The sequence below is a fragment of the Corvus brachyrhynchos genome, unplaced genomic scaffold, assembly GCF_000691975.1.
Source record: "Corvus brachyrhynchos isolate BGI_N302 unplaced genomic scaffold, ASM69197v1 scaffold106, whole genome shotgun sequence".
Taxonomy (NCBI): Eukaryota; Metazoa; Chordata; class Aves; order Passeriformes; family Corvidae; genus Corvus; species Corvus brachyrhynchos.
Window position 1 is genome coordinate 5079560 of NW_008238834.1, and position 22647 is coordinate 5102206.

A 22647-nucleotide genomic window follows, 5' to 3' on the forward strand; every position below is an offset into this window, starting at 1 on the left:
GCAGGAATGAAGCAGCATGAGGGTCTGACAAATTTCTGTGGGACATAATCCTGGAGCTGTTCTGCCTTCTGCAGCACCAGGGAGAGGTATACAGCATGGTGTATTTATGTTTGGGATCCATTTTTTTTTGAAAAATATGCATTAAAGAGTGTCAAGAAGGGAGTAGGAAGAACAGTAACAGCTTTAGAAAATGTGACCAGTGGAAAAACATTTAAGGAGCTGGATTTGTTAACTTTGGGAAAGGGAATAGAAAGAGGAACTGATAAGAGCCTTGCAATACATTCAAGCTTCTTGCAGACAGAAAGTAATCAAGCATTTGCTAACAGTCGAGCAAGAACTTGATTGGCATCAAGTGGGATTTGGAGTAGACAGCTTATCAACTATAATGACAGTCAAGAAGAGGTTGTCTATAGCTGTGTGGAGTCATCACGGGACACGTACTGTTAAAAAAGCAGCAACAAAATTCTCTGTTTGCAACTTTATAAAGCATAAGATACTAAAATTTTGTCTATTTTGCTACCCCTTCCACTTGGGTTGGCAACTCTAAATTCACAAAATGCATATATTTGCTTCCGTTTCAGAGCACCTGGATGCACAGGGTGACATTTTTGTCTCCTGTTTACCTTTCATTTCTATGAGTCAATGAAATCACCTGGGCCTGTTTTGCTCTCAGAATGGGAGGCTTCACACAGCAATAAAATCCAGAATCACTGCCATTTCTGCTGCCCTACTTGCACACAAGGTTTATGAAGAATCTGACTGACTGGGTTCCCTGAAAACACCAGATCATCTTTTGGAGGCTATAACACCTAGAGCACCCCAAGGCTACCCTAATTTCTCAACAGGAGAAGAAAAATCAGGCCACCATAACATCTTTTGGCTCATTTTTTCCTGTCCTGCTGATCCAAGCAGTTTTCCCCAGGGCAAACATGGATTTACCAGCGGAAGAAGAGAACTGCATTTTTCTACCAGTCTCTCTGTTCAGGTCTCCAGGCATGGGGTGCAGTTGCTGCTGCACCCTTCCCTGCATCCAGAGTGGGGGCTGGCTCTGCCCCCTCATCCCCCACTGCCAGGATTCATCCACCAGCTCCAAAAGGAAGATTGATTACAGCCATTGCCCACCACTCACACCAGTTCCTGCAGATGGCTCCTATCTGGAAGAGCCCATGTACACAACCTGGCAAGCACACACCTTTCTGGGAGTGCTGGGTGTAACTAGAGAAATGCACAATTTAACCCGAACCTAACATTTATTTCATTCATTAAAAAAAACCTCAAGCACCACTACAAAGAAAACCCAAAAGATCAAAGCAGAACTCCCGAGAAACACAATAAACTACTGCTTATAACAAATTTCAGCAAACTGTCTGCTCACAAATACACAAATACTGCATTGCAGGAAGGTAAGGGGAAGCAGAAATAATACACAAATAACTTAATAAATCTGTATAGTGAGAAACAACAGGGAATTACAGGGAGGAGGCAGATGTGAGGAGGAGGAGGAGAAGGAAATGAAGAAACCCATAATGGAGAATACAGCGACATCCCACAGATGTTGGTCATGAGAGAATTGCATAGAAACACACCCAACTTCACCCCTCTTTCATTGAAAAAATATTGGCAAAAAACAAAACCCACAGCAAAACTTCTTGTAGTGTGATTACAACCAATTGATAAATATTTTTTTTCAGAAACTAAAAAGGCAAGAAACAGCCCTCAATGGCACAGGCTGATTTTCTGCGAACAAGTGGCTTTGATTACTTGGGTTACATTTACATGAGGCTTTGACCTTTCTAAATTGCTCTGGAGCCAAATGTTCACATGGGGCTCCCTGTGCACCATTCACTATTTAAAAGTTGTATTTAATGTCACAGAAGCTGAGTGTGCTTCAGGCATCACATCATTAAAGTTCATATTCTCTTATATTGAGCAGAAAATAGAATCAATTCAAACTTTAAAAAAAAAAAAGAGTTGCACGGGTTGCTGACACATGGCAGGTGTGCTACATTATCACACTACCCTCAGGCCAAAATACTGTAACACCTGTGAACAATATTCTTTGTTTCATGCAGTACCTAAATAGACTGTGCTCCAGTGCTCCCAAGCCAGTGACCTGCCTAACCTCACAGAAACAACAGAACCAGATGGACAAGGTACAAATCAGAGCATCGAGCCCATCTCCTCCAAGGGCTTCTGACTCCCTCTGACCAGACATTTATCATTCCAGCTCAGGTGATGGAAGAGCCTATGAAATAAAAGAAAATTTGAACTGCAATTTAAAATATCAACTCAACTTTTCCGATTTTTCTTATCAATTAGAATCCAGAAAAAAAACCACTTGTTTTTTATTTTACTGAATAATGCTTGAAAAAGTCACAAAGGACTGCTCACTGATAAATTAAACCCTCTCCAGCTCATTACTTGCAAAAGCAGTGTAGCAGTGTAATTTTTTTGTTTAGGTTTGGGGGTTTTTTTTCAGTGACTGGATATTTTCCCCCCCTTTTTATGGTTTGGAGGGAATTCACTTTTACGTTTTTGTGGCCTTTTTTCCAATCCAGTGTGGTTCAGAGATGGAATAAAGGAAGACAGACATTTTGCAGCCAGTTGTCTAATGCCTCTTTCAGCTGGCCACAGCCATTTCCAGTGTCTGCCACTGCTCCTTCCCAGCAAGACACAGATCAGCAGTGTGGCTGCAAACCCTGCTCCCAGCCCTGGCACAGGCTCCCAGGCACTGCTGCCCTGCAGCATGCTCAGCTTCAGCAGGTTTTCCATAAACCTCCCCAGAACTGAGAATTTTAAAAGCAATTTTTAAGGGGGTCATGAATCATTTCTTCTTGGAGGCAGACGTCTGACATGGGTCATGCAAGGCAGGGTGCTTGAGCAATGGCTTGCCCCACAACATCCTCAAGCAGTGCTTGCTCTCCATCACTGGGAGCTCCAGGTGTTCCTCAACGCTGGATTAAAAAAACTGTGAAAACTTCAAACATTCAAGCAGATGCAAAAGGAAAGAAGAAGTCACAGGCAGCAAAAGAACCCAGAGGAACCACCCTGAATGCATGCTGGGTCCTAGTTAAATAAAGGCAGCTCTGTGTGAGGAGAGCCATCGTACTGAGGCCTGGGGACAAAAGTGCTCCTACTTCATACTCCTCCTTTCCTTTTGTTCCTTCCTATACTAACACTAATTTTACATCCCATTTTTCAACTTTTGAAGGTGCTAAAAGGGTCTGATGCAGTAAGACTACTTGATGGTGAGGCATCACGGTGTTTTTAGTCATAATAGCTATTGTTTTTCTGAAATGAATTATTCATTTCATATTTAGATTTTAATGTCCTGGGCATTCATGTCGATTTTGAGCATAAAACACATCCTGCAATATCAAGTAATATACTTTCCAGTTTGGAGCACTGCATCAGGAATCCACTGGCTCCTCAAACAAATTAAAATCTTGTGAGCCTAAACAACCCAACCCACGGCATCAGACAGCGAGGTTTTTATACTTAAACTCTTCTGGGATCCCCATGCTCCCCAGAGCCTTAATTACCTGCTATGGATTAAAAAAATACTGTTCAGTTGGCAGCTAGCCCATGACACGTGTGCTCCAGGTTACACTGTCACTGCAAAAACATTCTCCCAGCATCCTCTGAAAACGCAGTTCAACATTTCCCCCCTGAAACTCAAATGCACAGACCAGCAGTCAGCCCCAACGCCTCAAAGACAGCAGCTGTAAAATCATGTGTTGGATGCAAACCAAGATCTGAGGACGGTCTGGGAGTAGGGACTTCTAGGAACGAATTGGTCAGAGTGGAAACACACAAACAACAAGAATATTTATGGTGGATCCAGGCATCTGTGGAGTGATCTCACTTAAAATCAGCCAGAAAGAGGGATTCTCTTCCAGAGTCAGTAACACTTTGATTACATGTTTTAGAACTGTTTTAGTTACATGTTTCCAAAGCACGGGAAGCTCATTCACACCTCCCAATGCAAACTAGTTAAGTCCTGAGGGTCCTTTGCATAATCAGCTCTATAAAGAACTAAGACCAAGCTTTTGGTGTCTTCACGTAACATCCCAGTAAAGCCAAAATTTTTCACCATCTGTGCAGCTACACTAAACTACAAGGATTTGCAGACCAGCATCCAATACAGCCTGACAAAGAAAATAGCTATCTTTAAAAAGGCTCTAACCCTTTTTACCTATTAAAGCCTGAAATGCTCTACATACAGCTCCATAGTAATTACATTATATACTCCTGACCCAGTGTTATACTGGATTATGCCATCTCTGAAGATGGATGTTACCAGATCTGGCAATTCCTCTGCAATGTGTATGACCTTCTTGGAGTTCAGACACATAGAAACGACAGCAGCTCAGAGAGAGGACAGAAGGGGTTGAGGCAATTGGGACAGACAGGTGGCCTAAAGTGTCCCCACAAGACAGTGGTCAGAAAAAAAAAAAAGGGGGAGGAGGGGAAAACAAGAAAGCAGAAAGTTGCAGTAATGCAGCTTAATCAAAAGAAAAAAAGAAAAAGGAGTAAGAGGGAATGGACAACTTCTTGCAGCAGAAAGAGGAAGAAAAGCTCTTTGCAGCTTTTAAATCACTAGGCTTTCAAAAAAGTAAGTCACATAAATCTAGGTTACTCAACAGAAACTGAGCATTTAAAATGGTAATAAAAAAATGTGTTCTGTATCAAGTTGATAATTTGAAAGGAGAAGTGAAGGTAATTAAGCTAGATGCTGCATTTCCCAAACTCTGGAATGAATAACTTTACAATCTGAATTATTTCCTTCCCTACATACTTTTCTTTAAACATACCTTTGCTAAATGTTTGATGGTGTGTTTTTAAGGCTACAAACCACTAATTCTGTCACTAAAATCTACCTTAATTTAAGGGAGAATGCTACAATTCAGAAATGAAGTGAAAGACTTTGATACCGGACCCTATTAATTGTGTTGAGTTTCAAACTTGTAGCATGTGCTAAAGAGGTAAGTGCCTAAATCAGTGAAACAAGTCCATGAACAGTGGATTTTGCCATCTTTCTTCCTGATGTTGTGCAGGACCCTATGCAAGACTCTCTGGGCAAGTGAAAAAGGACTGCTGTGCATTGTACCTAATGATTATTTTATGCCAATCCATTTTCTTCAGTACCCTTCAGGTCACAGCATGTAAAATTCAACTTATTTATATTCCACATTATGTGGTAGTTTGGGTAGGGAAAAAAAAGGTAACTGGGTTGATGCCATGATGATTTTTTGCCTTTTCTTTTATACCCCTTTTATATACCTTTTCATAGCTTTTGTATTCTTAGGATTTTTTAGCCTACATTCTTGGACTTGTTTGTCAGGCTAGGAGACTAAACATTTTAGAAGCTTCATAGCTAGGGATCAGTGTGCCCCAGACCCCAAGGTCCCCTCCAGAACACATTCTGTAAACTAAGATAGAACCATCCAGGGGATGGCTCCTTGGGGAGAGGGGCTCACTTGAGCCTCTCATTGGGGAATCTTTGATAGATATGCTAATTAGTAAGAGCTATAATGTTATACGAGATCTTTTGGGGGTGGGCATTGCAGTGTGCATTGAGGTGCATTCCACCTGGACATGGTGCACCCAAGGATCCTTAAAATAAATCTGAAGTAAAATCCCTTTTTCCCTTCTAACCGTGTTTGACTCTTGATTTTAAGACCAGGAAAAGGCATCGGGGTAACTGTCTCACTCCTTACTGGAAAGATTTGCTCAAGAAGGCATTTATGATTTCAAAGTTTAACACGTCAAACAAGTTTGATACCTTAGTGCACATTTCAGCCTTCTCAGGAGCTAAAAAATGTGTAGGAAATACATTTACTCCCTAGAGCATCATAAATGGTGACTCAACAACCACAAGCTTCTTCCAGAGCTATGTCTGATGCTAGATTAACAACAGAGTCACTCTTCACCTCTCCTTCCCCTCTTCTGCTCGCTCTGCAGTCTATTTTTTGTGGGGACACAAAACTCCATGCCAATATTCACAGGGCCATTACGTCTGGACTACAAAATGAATGAGGTAATCCACCCCCTCCCTCGATGTCATGAATGCTCCAGGGAAGTGGTACCCTGCAGCTGGGCTCCAACCCATTCTGCTCCCTGTCACCTTCACTATATGCATGTGTTTTACTACAGCTGGGGCCACAGAAATTTTACCCTCAAGAAATCATTGCTTTAAAGGTTTGCAAAGAAGCAAGAAACCAACTACTAACCCTTCCCCCAGCTCCACAATGGCATTAATTATCCCTACAGCAGCAGCCATCCCATTTTCTTGAGAGATACAGACATGCAAACATGCCAAAAGCACCACCACAAAACAAGCACATCAGATACATGTTGGATCTTAATTAGGGAGCTCATCTTGCATACTAACTTCAACACTCCATGGTCCCCTTCTCAGTCCCGCTGGTCTAAACTCTACCTGACATATATTTATGTCACCTGTTACTAAAATCCCACAATGCTGATGTTTACATGTTCCCCATAGGCCATTTATTGCATTGGTTACCTAGCCTTGCTGACCTAATTCTTCCTACTTGAAATGTGCTGAGTTCTCCTCACCCTGACGACAGTGGATGCACAGCTCGGCTCTGCAGCCTGCAGACGGCTCCTGTTTGCCCCTCAGACCACTCTCTCCTCTGCCTCTTCTGGCAAGTCCTATTTTTAGTCCTCTCTCAGGCTTTTTCCTCTCCTCTGTTCTCTTTGCCATCAGTTCACCTCTTTCCAGAGCAATAGCATCCAAACCCTACTTTCAGCTGAAGATTAACTGTGCTTACTGATGCTGAACAGCTTGCAAGGACAGCTTTATGTCTGAAAACCAGACCTCTCTTCATACCTCCAGCTAGAAAAGATTTTAATATTTTCATCATATTATGACAATTATCAACTTAGTTTTAACCTTTGATCCATTCATAATCCCACATTGTTTTCTCCACACTCCTGCCTAAGGATCTCCCTAGTGGATAAAAACTGTTTTAGATACACTATGTTCAGTAAAAATGAGGAAAAAACCCACTTACTAACTAGACATTATTTGATTTTTTTCCTTAAATTTATACTTACAAAGTCCCTTCTCTTTTGTTGGGTATAATTCAAAAAATTCAAGCATTTATTACCATTATAGATCTAGTTTCAGTGACAAGAGTGCACATGATTTATGTTCGAACAACTGCAGCTCCCTGTATCCAAAGTACATTCATGCCATGACATTCTTATTTATTAAAATATTAGTGAGTTTCAATTGGAAACATTTCCAACTTCACCTATAGCTTCCATTCACTGCTGACACACACACTCCAGTTCCTTGTCAGGTCTTGGGGTCACTAGAAATTTGGCCAGGCTGACCCCCAGCATGTTTGCTGCAATGGTTTCACAGGAGCTTAGAATATCTTCCAAAGAAGGCAGGAACTCAACATTCTTGTCCACTTTCAAGAGCCACAGGGCCATTTAGGCGACCTGAGTGGCATTGCTGGCAGTGTTGTAACATTAATAAATTGAGAGCAAGCTCACATCTGCTAGGAAAGGAAAGTCTAGTCTACCTCATTTTATGGTCTCTAGCTGAGTCAAGCACATTAAAATATGTATTACCTCTGTCTACCTGTCACTTTGTGTAACATGCTTAGGTGAACCCATGGCTGCAAGCCAGAGCCCAAACTGTTCCAACACAAGCAGTGCTTTTGGGGAAAAGTTATTTGCAACAGAAGTGTCAGGTTCCTCTCAGTATGCTGGCAAATGTTTGCCTGAACCAAAAGTTAAATGGTGAGGAAAGACTCCAATTTCAGGATAATCTGGGCATCGTAATATGCTCACAAAATGAACTACATGCTCTGCCTCACCAATGAAAAAATGGAAAAATCAAAAGAGAGATTGAGACTGATTCCTTTAACATGTATTTTAAGAACAATTTCGATACGGGTTTCTCAAGAGGGAACAAAATCCCAGCCTACATTATACCACCAAGGAGACCCTCTCTTCTTGGTACTGACAGTAAATGTGCCATGGAGACATGAAGCCAAGAGAGGGCCGACAGGCCAACATAGGATACTGCTTCATTCCAACCAAGTGGTAGACAATGGCTGGCATTCAGACAACTGAAAACTTGCAGAGAAGCTAGTTCAAGCTGGCTTAAGTGGATGCAAGTGTGGACTTGGATATTTAGGAGTTCTTAAGAAGAAAAGCAGCTTGTAATATTTCAGGGTGGGGTTCTGAGATTTTCTTTTTTGTCTAATCCATTAGGACTAAATAAAACCAGGAACATGGCAGGGTCACGTGTGCCCAGAACTGCATCTAAGCCTCAGAATTACAGCTGTAATTAATGGGTTTTCCGAGTCGGGGGAGGAAGGGGCAGGGGGAGGAGGGGACAAGAAACAACTGGAGAAAAAAAAGCAAAATTGAAACCACCCTGAAAGCCACAGCAGCCTGCAGATTGAGCAAGTTAGAGATTTCTTCTCTTGCTCACACACAAGCACACAATCAAGGGCACAACTTCCAAAACACACACATTCAATGTTCTTCCCTGTTTTACCCCATTTATAATCTTTAACAGTCCTGTAAAAGTGTGCTGCCTTCAAAGAGATGAGGATTCTTTTTATTTCTTATTATTTCATCTGTTCAGCACATTGCTTGACCTGCACTGACACAACCTTAAGTGACACAGGTTCAAGTATGCAGCTTCCCCATCCCTAAAGCGAGATGCATTATATTAGGGTTTTTTTTCTTTTTCCTCTTCCTCTGCTCACACTTCAGATGACAGGAAATGCCTGCTGTGAATTCTTGTCCAGCATTTTAAATAGCACACGAAGTGCTTTCTGTCCAACGCCAGACAGCTTCCCATGGACTATAAGCTCTCCAAGAACAAGAGGTGTAAATACCTTTCTCCCTCCTCAGTGAGTGGGAAGTAGCTGGGCCAGAGAGAGAGCCTACAGCCCCTACGTGCCACTGCACCCACCCAGCACTCACTCAAGCCAGCAAGGACAGAAAATACCATCAGCAGATAACAAGCCACTTCACTCGACCACCTGGGTCCAGCTGTAACTAAAACTGGCAAGCACCCAAAAGCTACCAATGTTTTATGAAGATCATTGGGTTACTTTTCAAGCAGTTGACTGTACCACTGTATACACCACAGCCATACATTCATTATGGCTGGTCACATGGAATTAAGTGCAGAAAGGCTGAATTATTAGCTTTTTGCAACAACCTCAGTGTTGTAACACCCAGAAATCTCATAGGAGACAGTTTTGCAACTTAATTAAACTAAATACATTTTTGGGCAATGAGAGTTTTAATTGTCAACGAAGATCATGTACAGATCTGAATCTACGAAATGTATTATAAATAATGCACATGTTCACATTAGTTTAATTTTGATAGAGAAGATGACTCTCTGAGTTTATTCCTCTAATACTCTGGCCATACCATACATGTCTGTAAGGTACAGCAGGTCTACTACTACAGCTGAATAAAAGGCAATTTTAAAACTCCCATACAAGAGGGATAAATCCAAACTTCTCTTAGAATAGGAACACCAACAAGACATGATTGCACATCTGTTTCAAACACTCTTCATAACAAAAAGGCTGGATTTTTGGTTTGGGTTTTGTGGGCTGGTTGGGTTTTTTTGGTTGCATTTAGGGATTTGTTTCTTGGGTTTTGGGGGATTTTTTTGGTCTCTTTTTTTTGTTTTGTTTTTTCAATAGACGGCTTATGTTATCATTCTCTGTCCTCTCAGAGGATGACTGAAATCTGGTTACTGCAGAAAGCAGTTTTTTGTTAGAAAGCAGACTTGTTAAGTCATGTATGCACCTAGCAAGCTTAAGTCTGGCACACATCCCTTCAAACTCCTCTTCATTCAAACAAAATTATACAGTGAAGAACCTGTGCCATAGAAGAAGAAAAAAATGCTATTTTGCTATTTTGAGAATAGACTGAATGTACTTGAATGAAAAAAACTAAACTGAGCACCTAGGAAAATGACAGAAAGGGAAGACTGGTTCAGCCCTAACACTGTGTGGCTGTAACCACCCTTGCCCTTTGCACTGTTACTAACCTCAGCAGTGGTGCCTGACCTGTACAACAGGATTTATGGGTACCCTGAACAGATGCAGAACTATTTCCCAATGCATCCCTTTCAGAGGCAAAAGGATTTGGAGTTTCTTTCAGACTGCTGGTGTGGGTCTGTAACACGAAGTGCAACATGCCTACACACCCTACACTCCATGTCATGGGTTTTCTAACTTGTTTTAGTTCACAGGTCTTTGCAGGCACAAGCAGTGTGCTGTTTGGGACCAGAGCAAAGCCAGTGCAAGGCATGTGGATGTCAGGGCCTCAGCCCAAACATTTCATTGTATGGATCTCCTTGTCTCAGGCCAATGCCAGTCTCCTAATGAGGACACGGGTGCATGCTTCTCTCCCAGTTTATATTTATCCCTGGCCTAGGTGCTGTTTTCCAACAGCGAACACAAGCTCACCTGTGCTGAGGACTCTGAAACTAAAGAAGGAATTTTTCCCCCCTCCACATGTGTGAGATGTTAAAATGAATTCACACAAACTGGGGTCACGTGCCAAGGAACAAAGGCCTGGAGTTTTTGAATGTTCAAAGCCAGCATGTGTTTGTCCCTACACTTATGTTCTATATGTACTTTGACTCACTGAATCCTACAGCAAACAGCTGTCATTAACATTCACCCCTTCTGCAAACACTTTCCTTAATCCCTAACTGACTTCCCAGCCTATAATTAAACTTTCCAGCTGCCACACTCAGAGATGGCACCAATATCCATCATTTATTTCTAAGTAGTCCTTAAAAAGCTCTTCTTCCAATTTCTAAGACCATGGACTAGAACCAAAGCCTCTTACCCCTACAGGTTTTAGGCTAAAAACCTTCCATTCACTTACAAACTATCTTTTACCAGGGAAATTAAATGGCCAAGTAGTATTATCTTAACAATTAAACTAATGCATCTTTACAGTGCCAATAGCTGGAATGCAAAGAGCTTGAAAACTGATGCATAAACACTGCATGTGTTTACACATTTTGTACAGAAAATATACTAGAACGAGCTGTATAACCAACAGCACTTACAAAGCTCTTTGATTCAAGCCCAAAGTTTGAACAGGAGACTGAATAAAAATAATGAAAGGCCTAATATCTTACTTTAGACTGAAACAGTAAATTTGGGTTAGCATTTCAATCTTGAAAATTAGTTTTTCACATTAATGTAAAAGATTACTTAAACAGCATTTAAGAGCTGGTTGACAACATTTCCATCTAGTACTATTCTTGCAGTGTTCAAGAGGACTTGATATTTTATACGAAAATTACTGGCTACACAGTTGAAAAGGGGAGAAGATGTCTGAAGAAAATGCTGTATTTTTTGGTAACATGACATAACAAGACCCTGAAGAAGCTGAGCAAAGCAGGTGGAGGCAGTGTAACACCCAGTGGAGACACAGTCTGAGGTTCAGAAGATTCATCATCCACAAGCCCTTCAGATCCATTACAAGACCCCAGCAAACAGCCACAAAATCCCGTTATTTTTGTGAGCCCCAAATCTCTGGGACATCTGCTGAGCCTACAAAGGTCCTCCAACCCAAACCTGAAGGCTGGAGAGATGTGTACATCATCCTCAATCCTAGAGCTCTGCAGCTCTACACCAAAGGCACCAAGGAGCCTGTATCTCCAAATACTGTTATAGAGTAGAGCAACATCTGCTTGACTGCTGAAGCACTATCACTGAAAACAGCAAGCAGGCTCCATTCATAGTACGATTGGCAAGTGCCAGCTGGCAATCCTGACAGCCCACAGCCGGTAGCCTGCTGAGGAAGACTCAGAAATGTTCGGGATCAGCCACCTCCGTGTCTCCCTCAACATGTTCAGGAGTCACAGCATGTTGTTTTTTTTTTTTGGTTTTGCCTTTTGCCTCGCATGGCAGGGAAAAATTGAGTGCTAAGATGCAGCCTTCATATTTCTGGAACTGCAGGCTGGTTCCATAGGGGATGGAGACTGCAGCCTTGCTGGAAGTTACCTGCCATTTAAATAAAGTGGGGGCACCTTCAGGAAAGGAACGCATTGGTTTTCCACGTTATGCTACTGGTTGAGGTTAACAATTTAACATTAAGGTTTTAATGAATTTCAATAACTGCACAGGATTTATCAGCTACACTAAGGCTATTTTGGTAGGCTACTAGATTAACCATTCAGGTTTTGTCAAGTCTAAAAGCATCACTTCTCAGCCAAGAGATCATGCCAGAGAGGTGCAAAAATTCAAAGCCCAAACAGCTATGGCTTGCTCCTAGCAGGAAGGCAAGAAAGGTCAATATTTTAAGTGAAAATGAATACACTATCAATTCTATCTAAACTCTAGGTGAAACTTTTCTTCCTCCTTACATTAAACATATAATTTTAAAGATGGATTTTGAAGAGTGCGTGTGACACTCTTAAGCTTCAAATACGTATGTGTTGAGAGGTTAGGAGAACATGAAAACAGTGTTTCATTGAAACCCATTTGTCATTTTTAATCACAGGATAACTCTAGAAGAGGTGTGACTGATGCAATTTAAATTTTCACCTGACAAACTGAATTATTCATCTTGGCGGCGCCTGTGACAAAAGACCAAGCAGAGCAGTCAGTCAGTCAGTCACCAGCTGCAGGAACTACTACAGAACATCCCTGAGAAGTGGAAGCCACGTCTTGCAGCACCATGGGGTGAAGTCCTGCTCCTTGCAGGCACAGCAGCCAGGAGGGCCCAGGATCTCATCCTTGTCCCCACTGCTACCTCCTACCTTTTGATTTCCAAAGCAGCGGAGGACCCTGGGCATGCCCACTGATAAGAAATGCCGCAGTCTGCAAGGAAGGTGACAGAAACAAAGCTGAGGGCTTTATCTGCACCTGGAAAGCGCAGTGTGTTCTCTACTTGTAGCTATGACAGGGAGGACTAAGGAGTCTGAGAAGCTTCTTACTTGAAACTGAATGCAAACTTTACTTATTGCCAGTCATTATGTCATTTGCCAGTGGTAGGACCTGATGGAATGGCCTGTAGTTGTGTCAGGGGAGGTAATTTAGGTTTGATATTAGAAAAGGGCTCACCCAGAGGGTGGTTGGGCACTGGAACAGGCTCACCAGGGAAGTGGTCACAGCACTAAGCCTGGCAGAGTTCAAGGAGTGTTTGGACAATACTCTCAGGCACATGGCGTGATTATTGAGGTGTCCTGTGCAGGGCCAGGAGTTGGACTTGATGATCCTTGAAAGTCCCTTCCAGTCCAGCTTATTCGGTGAGTCAGTGAAATACTCCAAGCTCACACTAAGTTTTCAAGGAATTGCCTTCTTCTAATGGAATGCATTTGTCATCATGCCTTGTCACTGCAGTTCTGGAAGATACCATGCATTTTGCAGAACTGTTATCTTAAGCAATGTTATATATTACCCTTACGTCCTAATTTTGTACCTCCCTAGTATTAACGATCAATAGTTTCCTCATTGCGTAGCTAACCAGAGTTGAGAAAGAAATAAAGTCCTAAAAATTTCCACAGAGTTAATTAAAATGGGGTTTCCATACATCACAAGTTCAAAATAGCGGGTTAAGAGTGGGCTATCCAAGGTCTTAAAATGAAGACTAAATGCCACCAGAAAGCAGGATTCCTTGCCTGGAAATGTAAGGATGTTGGGCTTAAACATGAGATTTTGAAAAACCAAATGGGAGGAGGAAAAGGTCTTTTAATCCCCTCATTGAATGTCCCACACTTTTCCATAGTATAGTCAGCGCTCTCCTTTTCTTTAGTCCACACTCTTTAGTCAAAGAGTGAATTCTGCTCAGCCCACATCTCCAGTATGTTTTTAAGTAGGAAATAATTCCATTCATTATGCAAACTCTTATTCAGACTCTTGTTAATGTTTGTGCTATCCCTTCTGAATTTGTGGACAGTTTCTTTCAGGCTCAGCAGCCAACATTTAATTAAGAAATACTTAACAACTAGTGTTTTTTAAACAAAGTCACGTTTGCAGAAATAATTGCATATCACATCTACTTTACAAAATCAAAATAAAGCCAGTGGAAACCAGATACAAAACACATGCCTTCAGCTATGCTAGTTTTGTTTAGAGAATGAACAATGTATTTCCTTGGCTGAGACCTTGATCTGTTCGCCAAATCCAGTCCTGCAAAGCTTTTTCTTCTTACAACAACATTCCAGGAGCAGAGGACACTATCAAGGAAGCACACTCACAGTTCTGTAGGTTAGGAACAATGATAACCTTGGTGTGCCTTAAAAGAAAGGTAGCAAAGCATGTTCAGTGAAGTACATAATGCAGTATGTAATTAACGTATCTGTTTTATCCCTTTAGAACTGCTTGGAAGCCAGAGAGCGACGGGTATCTTCTTATGCAATCAGAAAATTTATAACATGATGCTTTGTTGCCGCATCTTCTGGTGCATGCCAGCACTTTTTTACTTAGGAAAAAAAAAGCACAGCAAGATTTCTTCCAAACCTGTGGAGGTATCAAACACTTGTATCGATTTCCACAGACTGGCTAAAAGAAGGAGGCATAACTACACTGATGGTGTTCTTTAAAGCAACGTCACAGGATCAGAAGGTCATGGGGGGCATCTTTTTTTCATACCAGCTATTTTGCTTTCATGTAGAAGAAACACTGGCTAGACATAGAAAGGGGTGCTTTAGATGATGGAAAATGCAGGACACAGCGAAACAGGAAAATAAATTGCAATAACCAAACCTACTGGGGTGAGGCAAGGTGATTCAGGACAACAAGGGATGGGGAAAATACAGTGATCATGTCTGCACAGCAGGTAGATAAAAACAAAATTGGAGCTGAAGAGCAAGGGAGTCCAAAGCCAGGTAGAGTTTGTTTCAACACAGACATTCCTGTTACAGAAGCTGCTGGAATCCTGGTCAGTGTAACCATCTTGCCTCCATGGGTAGCCCCACAACCATGCAGTTTGCCCTACACTGGCAAGAGACATTTTATGTCTGTTCGTACAGCACAGCAATGGGAAGTTGGTAAAAAATTTAAAAGAAGTTACTTTTTTTATTCTTCAGGTCTGCATCCTTAATTCAATCACTGTCCCCTAGGGCTGAGAAAATGACTGGCTTTACTGCCCTGCATTATCATGTTGACAGAGAAGCTACACAGAAAAATATTCATAGTTTATATATGATGCAAGTGTAAGAAAAACAGTTTTGGGTTCACACAATGAAGAATAAGTCAAGAAATCTAAGTCACAGAAGTAGCAGATGAGGACAGAACACTTTCAAACCTTAAGTGTGAAATTCTATGTGGTTGGGCTTCACGAGAACTGCGGTGAACGGGAACCAGATCAGAAATAACAACCTTAACACCAACACTTAGAGAGTAAAGTCGGCTGTTCAAGTAAGTTTAGTTTAGTTTAGCTTTCAAGTAATTTAGTTACATCAGCATTTCACCATCACAGTAATTGTGTGGCATATTTAATTATGTGCAAATAAAAGTCGGTACACTGTTTATGCAGACAGAAAGCCTGGCTGAATATATTTAAATATATTGATGAACAAGGTGGGGTGCTGTCTTTTCTCCCTATCTTGGAAAACCAGTGAGGGCAGAAGCACTGTCTGCTGGCTCTGCTTCTCCAACCCAGGCGTGAAGGGATTCCCAAGATCAGGATAAAGTGAGACAAATCAGCTATTCTCTGTTTCTTGAGAGTGTCATTAAATAGGCTGGCATGAGAAGCAGCTGTGGGTGGTGGTTACTTTTAAAATTTTTTTCCAAAATATCTACTATAGCCCATAAATAGATTATTATAATCCACAAATATGAGTAGTGGCACTGAGGGCAGGACTGAACACAGAAAGCAAACTAGTGTCAATACCAGATCTAAACTGGAACAGAGCCTGCCCCCAACCTCTGTTTGCTGCACTTAGCACACTGCCCCTGCAAGTAACTGAAGAAACCCCAACAGTGTGCTGGCACAGTATTAAAGAATCCTCCTAATTGCCATGCCTCAAATTCCAGCTCTACGTCTGCTAAGAGAAAGTCTACAAAACTCTTTAATAAATCATAGAAATCAGAGATGAAAATTAGGTCATGTCACCCATGCCTCCTATCTGCACCGTGAGTTTGTTACCCATACAGCACTGCTGAGTGCTCTGTCTCGACAACTCCTAAATGATTCAAGTGCTGAGGTTTCTCCCAATTCCCCAGGCAAGCTGGTACACAGCTCAGTGAACGTCACCACCCACAGGCTTTTCACTGACCAGCCTCATCCTCTCCGTACCAATTTTGCCTCTGTCCCATTTTGTTCTGTTTCTATTTATATCTTCCTCCAACTCCCCCCAAATCTGCTCCTGATGCTACCTCAACCACTATCCGGCAAAAATTGTTGCTCAGGAAACGTTCTTCTGCCTCTCCTGTAATACTGCTGTAGTGTGCTGCTATTTTTAGGAGAAAAAAGGAGGTGGTAAGGGAATGAAAGGCTGCCAGCTCCAGCTGTACAAGAATAATGCTTCAGTACAGTGGAAACTACATTACAGTGTTTCTCTTTAAGCACATATAATTGACCAAAACCTTAGTCTTCTGGAATGATCTAAATGGGAAAGACAGAAGAAATGGAAAAGACAAATTCCAAGGTTAAAAAAACCCCTTGTCCTCTCACTTCACCTTTCAACCCTACAGCTGTACTCCTCCTTCCAGGGCTGCTCTTGAGATTTTACAGCACTTGCCTAGTGAGACACGGTGAGATGGTTAAAGTAGCCACGTACTGCCATTATTCTAGAAGAGTTTGGATTGGAAGGGACCTTAAAAACTCATCTAGTTCCAAAATCCCTGCCATGGACAGGGACACCTTCCACTAGACCAGGCTGCTTAGAGCCCCATCCAACCTGGCCTTGAACACCTGGCCTTTGACAATGCTTTCAGGCACATGTGTTCTGCACAGGGCCAGGAGCTGGACTTTATGATTTTTGATGGGCCCCTTCCAACTCAGTGTATTCTACGATTCTACGACTTTCAGGAATGGGGCATCCACAACTTCTCTGGACAGCCTGGCTATCCCCACCTTGTCCTATCAAGTCTCTCCGTCTCTTCTGTAAGCCCCCTTTAACTGACATGTCCCACTGCAGTCTCCCCAGAGCCTTCTCTTGTCCAGGCTGAACAATTCCAACTCTCTCAGCCTGTCTTCACAGGTGCTCCAGCCCTCTGATCACATTTGTGGCCCTCCTCTGTACCTGCTCCAACAGGTCTACACCTTTCCTGTGCTGGGGACCCACATCTGGAAGCAATATTTCAGGCGAGGTCTCATGAGAGCGGAGTAAAGAGAACCACATCCCTCAGCCTGCTGGCCACACTGCTTTTGATGGAGCCCAAGGATGCTGTTGGCTTTCTGGGCTGTGAGCATGCCTTGCTGAGTCATGTTGAGCTTCTCTTCCACAAACACCCCCAAGTCTTTCTCCTCAGAGCTGCTCTCAATCCATCTCACAGCCTGTATTTGAGCTTGGGATTTTCCTGACCTATGTGCAGGACCTTGACCTTGTTGAGGTTCACATGGGCCCACCTCTCAAGTCTGTCAAGGTCCCCCTGAATGCCATCCCTTCCTTCCAGCATGTCAGCCACACCGAACAGCTTGGTGGTGTCAGCAAACTGTGCAATTGTTACAAAATGATCAATTAAGAAACCTGCTTACTTACAAGAAGCCACTGTGCCTTGGGCCAGCCCCGCAGGTGCAAGTGAGACCTGTGTTTTACGCCTGCTTCAAGACAAAGTGACATGCTGACCTCCAAAAAGGCAGCTGCCCATCATTCCCCAACCTCCCATGGCAGTGCTGATGCCAGATACCCCATACAAAGAGCTCTGTGATAGTCCCTGGACTATCAAGACCATCTGGCCAGACTAAAGACCCTGCTTTCCTGAGCACACAGTTTTATACATCACCCACTGTCTTTACCTTTATCTTTACCTTTGCCTCCAATTTACTGATATGCAAACTAGGAACAAACTACAGGTACCAGATTTCTTGCTACAAATAATTCTCACAGGCAAGCAGTGATGTTTCTGTTTGTATACATGCATATGTCCATGTATGAACTCCAGTGCATCTGTGGGGCACCTTCAGCTATCACACCGTGCTGGGAGCAGAGGGGCTAAGCTCTGTCTGCCCCAAGAGTTGCTCTGCAACATCAGTAATTTAATTGAAAGAAAACAGCGATAAATACAGTGCACCTGGTGAAGCAATCATTTCCAAGGTCCTTAGAAAGATTACAGCTTCCTGACCTAAGCTATGATTTGGTTGGGTCAGATTTTGATACTTCCCTCTAAAGCAAACTGAGCTTTGCTTCACAGCCAGGCTTACCGATTTCTGTGGGAAGACAGGCAGATTAAGATACTCCCCGATGTGAGTCAGGGTGCAAGAACAGGTCTCTCAGTTAGTATAAACATATGTTTCCTAGGTCTGGAAGAGGTGGGTTGTTTTCTTCTTTCTTCTTCTGTTCTTCACAGCCTGTTTATATTTGCTGGCTTATTAAACACGATTTTATTTGCAGCCAGCATGTCCTAGGAAACTGGAGGTGTTACACATAATTGCCCTCAGATTCATAAGGACTGAACAAGTTAACCTCCACCACCAGGGAGTCCTGCTGCTCCATTGTTACCAGCAGTGTCAGCTTTCCTGGCTGCCATGAGCGGTGTCACCTCCTGCCACCAGGGAAAGGGGCTGCAGGTGCACCCCAGATCATGGTTGTCACCCAGGATTTACCTCCTCCAGGGAGGTTGAGAGTACTGTGACTGAGCCACTGCAAGGGATGAAGCTCTGAGGGTGAGGAATATGAAGGAATAATCCCAAATGAGGAGGAGGAGAAGCAGGGCAGGTACTTGGCCACTTTCTTGGGCAATGGGAAGAATGGACAGTGCCAGAGGATCCGGTTCCAGCAGGGATTCCACCAAGGAGCCCAAAGGAAGGGGCACCCAGCCAGTGAGTGCAGCCAGGGAAAGGGGACATGCAGGGGGAGTGATAGGCAAGAGCCTGACTGGAAGAACAGGACACAACTACAGAGCAGAACAAACCCACAGGCATAAGTGTGCAGCTTGCCCTAGTCTGACAGGGGCGAGGGACAGGTGTTTTCCCTACCTCTCTCCCATGAACATCCCACCATTCATCAGCAGGGTTCCGAACAAAAGCCCACCAGGGTCAGCTGTTGCCACCTCAAATTATTCCCTCACTTGCTACTTGCAGCCCACCTGGGAAACCCAACCCCTGTTTTAGGAAAAAGGCTGCAGTAAAAGCCAGGGAATGGGCACATGCGACACCTTGGTAGTCACCATTTTAACATAGCCCAAAACTAAAATCATCAACCATTCTCTATGGCATACAGGAGCTTTCTTCTCCCAAGTCTCACCTAACACAGCAATGCCGTGACTGCTTCCTCCTGTCCCATTCGTCAATAAACATCTGTTTCATACAAATACATGCACATGAGCAGGTATCCAAAACTGTATCCTGCTTTTTTCTCTTCACATTCCCTTCCCCTTCCTGAAAATACTTTTTTATATTCACATATGCTTTCCATTTATTCTAGCCCTTTATCCCCGACACATGTTCTGAGTCCCCAGTTTCTACATTCTTCTTTAACCCTCTAAACTGAAAGACTTTTCTCAGTGGGATCAAACACCTGGTGGGTGATCCTCATGCAGATTTCAGTACTTCTTTTGTTTCTCAGCTTGCCACCAGATCAGTTTTGATAAGATAATGAAGCCACTGAAAAGGATTCTCTGTCTGTGGCACACAAAGTATTTCCAAGATCTAAAAAAGAAAGGGTAAAAATTGAAGAGGTCTATGTACAAAAGCTCACCCCCTCCAGTTTTTTTTTTTTTTTATTTCTGTGTACTTTTTAAATTTTCAACTATGTAATACCCTTTCATGTACTGCATCCCATAGGATACAAATAGATTCACGGTTTTATAGATTATAATTTCCTTTTTGCTTTTATCCACTTTATTCAAGAACAGCCATCTCTGCTGATACAAAGGCCAAGTAAATTTAAAGATTTCATTTTCCTCCAGAGACAAAAAGCTGACAATTACTCAAATTGCATTATATAAATTACTCAGGAAAGGTGCAGGACATACTGATTTTGCTGTCTATACAGCGCACTGTCTCAGATTAACTCAGTTGTCCCAAATACTGACCCATTTCTGCTTCTCCAGAGGTGCTCAGTCCTCAGCAATCCTCCCAAGCTTCGTCTGCACTGATGGTGATGGTGACAAGAATTGAGAATGGCAGGGGAGGGAGCAAAGGGTCTGTAGGTTTTCTCTTACCGAAGCCAAGAAAAGTGCTTATGCTCCTCTTCTCCACTACCTGGGCTGTGCACTTTAAGAAATGGAGCTCTTCCCAAAGAAAACAAGCCTTTCTCTTTGGGTGTTTCTAGCCAGCTATTGAGAGAGTAAGAGTTATGTGTCCACATACTCATTTAGACTTGGACCATTCTCCAGCCATTATAAATGGCTAACACTGGAGATTGAAAATGTAGAGAAACATGCTATATAAAAGCTAGCTAATCTATGATTCTCGCAGTGGTTCACCTCTTTTGAAGACTTCCTTTATGCTGCTGACTCAAACTGCTTAGTGATGCTTATTTAAGTCTAGTTCTGGATAACAGTCTTATACTCTACAACTTTTGTACCAAATAAAAACAATCCATCATGATTCTCCAGAATAAACACTTTCTCAGCCTAATTTTCAACTTAGTTGACAGCAATCATATTTTTCAGTTATATGCATGCATTTATACTCACTTGATTAGAGAGAAATTTCGTTCGAACAAAACACTTTGAACATTCAAACACTGCAGTCATAAAATATTTCCAGTAAAAATGTGATAAATAGGATGCTAAACCACAAATCCTAGGGCCATGCTATACACATCAAAAAAACCACAGTCCTGCACACCCACAACAGCCCTCCCTGCATGGACCGACCCTTCGTTTCCAAAGCCCAACATATATTGAACATGCACTGAACACACACAGATTCTCACCCGAGGATGTATTTTGATGTGACAAAGTCACACAGTTTCACACTTCTGTGTTGAAAATGCCGTAGCACAAGAAATAAAGCTGATGCTTCATCTCATGAGAGACAAGAAGTCTTTTATAACCACTTATAAATGGTTTGACGTTTTCCCTCAGACAACAAGCAGTCATTTACTGGTACATGAGATTTCCATGAAACAAGTCTGAATGTCACCCACCGTGAATAACACATTTAACACATTTCAAGAACTTTCTGTTAACTCAAGATCATGCCTAAAATACAAAGAAGTGACATTTTACATATTTTAAGAAAACAACTATGCATAACCCCCATGGAACTCACAACCATGCATCAAACAACAAATATAACAAACATAGGTACGACCACGCTGCTGTGGGACAAATCTACTATCACCTACCCCTCCCCGGATTTCAAAGAAAAATCTCTGAATAGCAATTCTTTCTCATCAAAGACTAAATATTCAGCAGGTTTCCACTACAGACAAGAACAGATTTCATCCTGATTAAATGAAAAATTACATAAGTTGCAGCTTCACCTTCACTTGCTCCTTCCCAGAAGAGAGAACAAAACCCCAACCCAAACCAGCCCTCTCCAGTTTTGGTGCAGCTCTCCAGCAGTCAGACACAGCCCTACCCAGTGAGGAGCCGCCAAGGCTGAGGCGCAGGGGGAGGCTGGGGATGGGTGCCACACCCTGTGCCCCCCCTCCCCCGCTGCTCCTCCCCCAGGCTAAACCTGCCCACCGCAGCAGCGGGGCTCCCATGGGATGACCTCCTGATGCGCATCCGACCAGCTCCTCGTCATACAGGGCAGTCTTTCGGGAGAAAAGGCCATCAGCTGCACCATTAACGGAGGGATGCGACTGCAGGCAATTAGTGTGGGGAGACGCCGGGGCTGTTCCTGGTCTGATTAAATAGAACCAGTGTATTTTAAATGTTTCCCGATGTGTTTCGTGTTCTCTGCTGCAGCAAGCAGGTCTGCAGCATGCCAGCAGCTCAAGGAGCCTTCCTGTTCATGCAGTGCTGTAAGGAATAAACTTCCAGCAGCTCTTACCCCAATGCGGTGCTCTCAGGCTCTCTTCTCCTCCCCTGATTGCCATGCAGATCTCATCCTCACACTAGAGCTGAAACTTTCCAACCCAAGGAGACCAGCATAGCAGTATTTGCCTATACCCAACTATGCATGTACACACTCAGAGGTGCAGCAAGACCAGTGAATTTAACAACATCAGTGATGCAGCATGATGATCTTGACCTTTTAATACTCTGTGAAAGGACTCTTCTCCATAGATTTAGAGAAAAAGCATACATTCAGTCACATCTGACCTTTACTGGTCAAAGCCTTATGAAGCTTGCTTATAATTCTTATTTTTTATGAGATTTAGTTATAGTTGCTTTCTTTATACAAGCCTTTTTACAAAGCTTTCTATGGACAGAGACAATTGCTGACAACTGCTAAAAGTAAAACAAGAAGGTATCCCTCAGCTCACCAGGCTGTAAAAGGACGGATGCACATGGGACACACCTAACCCAGAGCTTTTTTTTTTTTTTTTTTTTTTTTTTGGGCAAATGGGCCTCTGACTCGCAATCACGTTGA

The 22647-nt window shown here is 42.7% G+C and overlaps 1 protein-coding gene across 1 annotated transcript in view; it reads right to left on the reverse strand.

Annotated features, from left to right (window-relative positions):
* EPB41L3 (erythrocyte membrane protein band 4.1 like 3) overlaps positions 1-21685 on the reverse strand; it is a 95327-nt gene extending 73642 nt beyond the window's left edge. Inside the window, 1 exon segment of the mRNA XM_017738253.1 lies at positions 21590-21685. The gene's annotated coding sequence lies outside the window, so the exon portion shown is untranslated.
* Between the last annotated feature and the right edge of the window lie 962 nt (positions 21686-22647).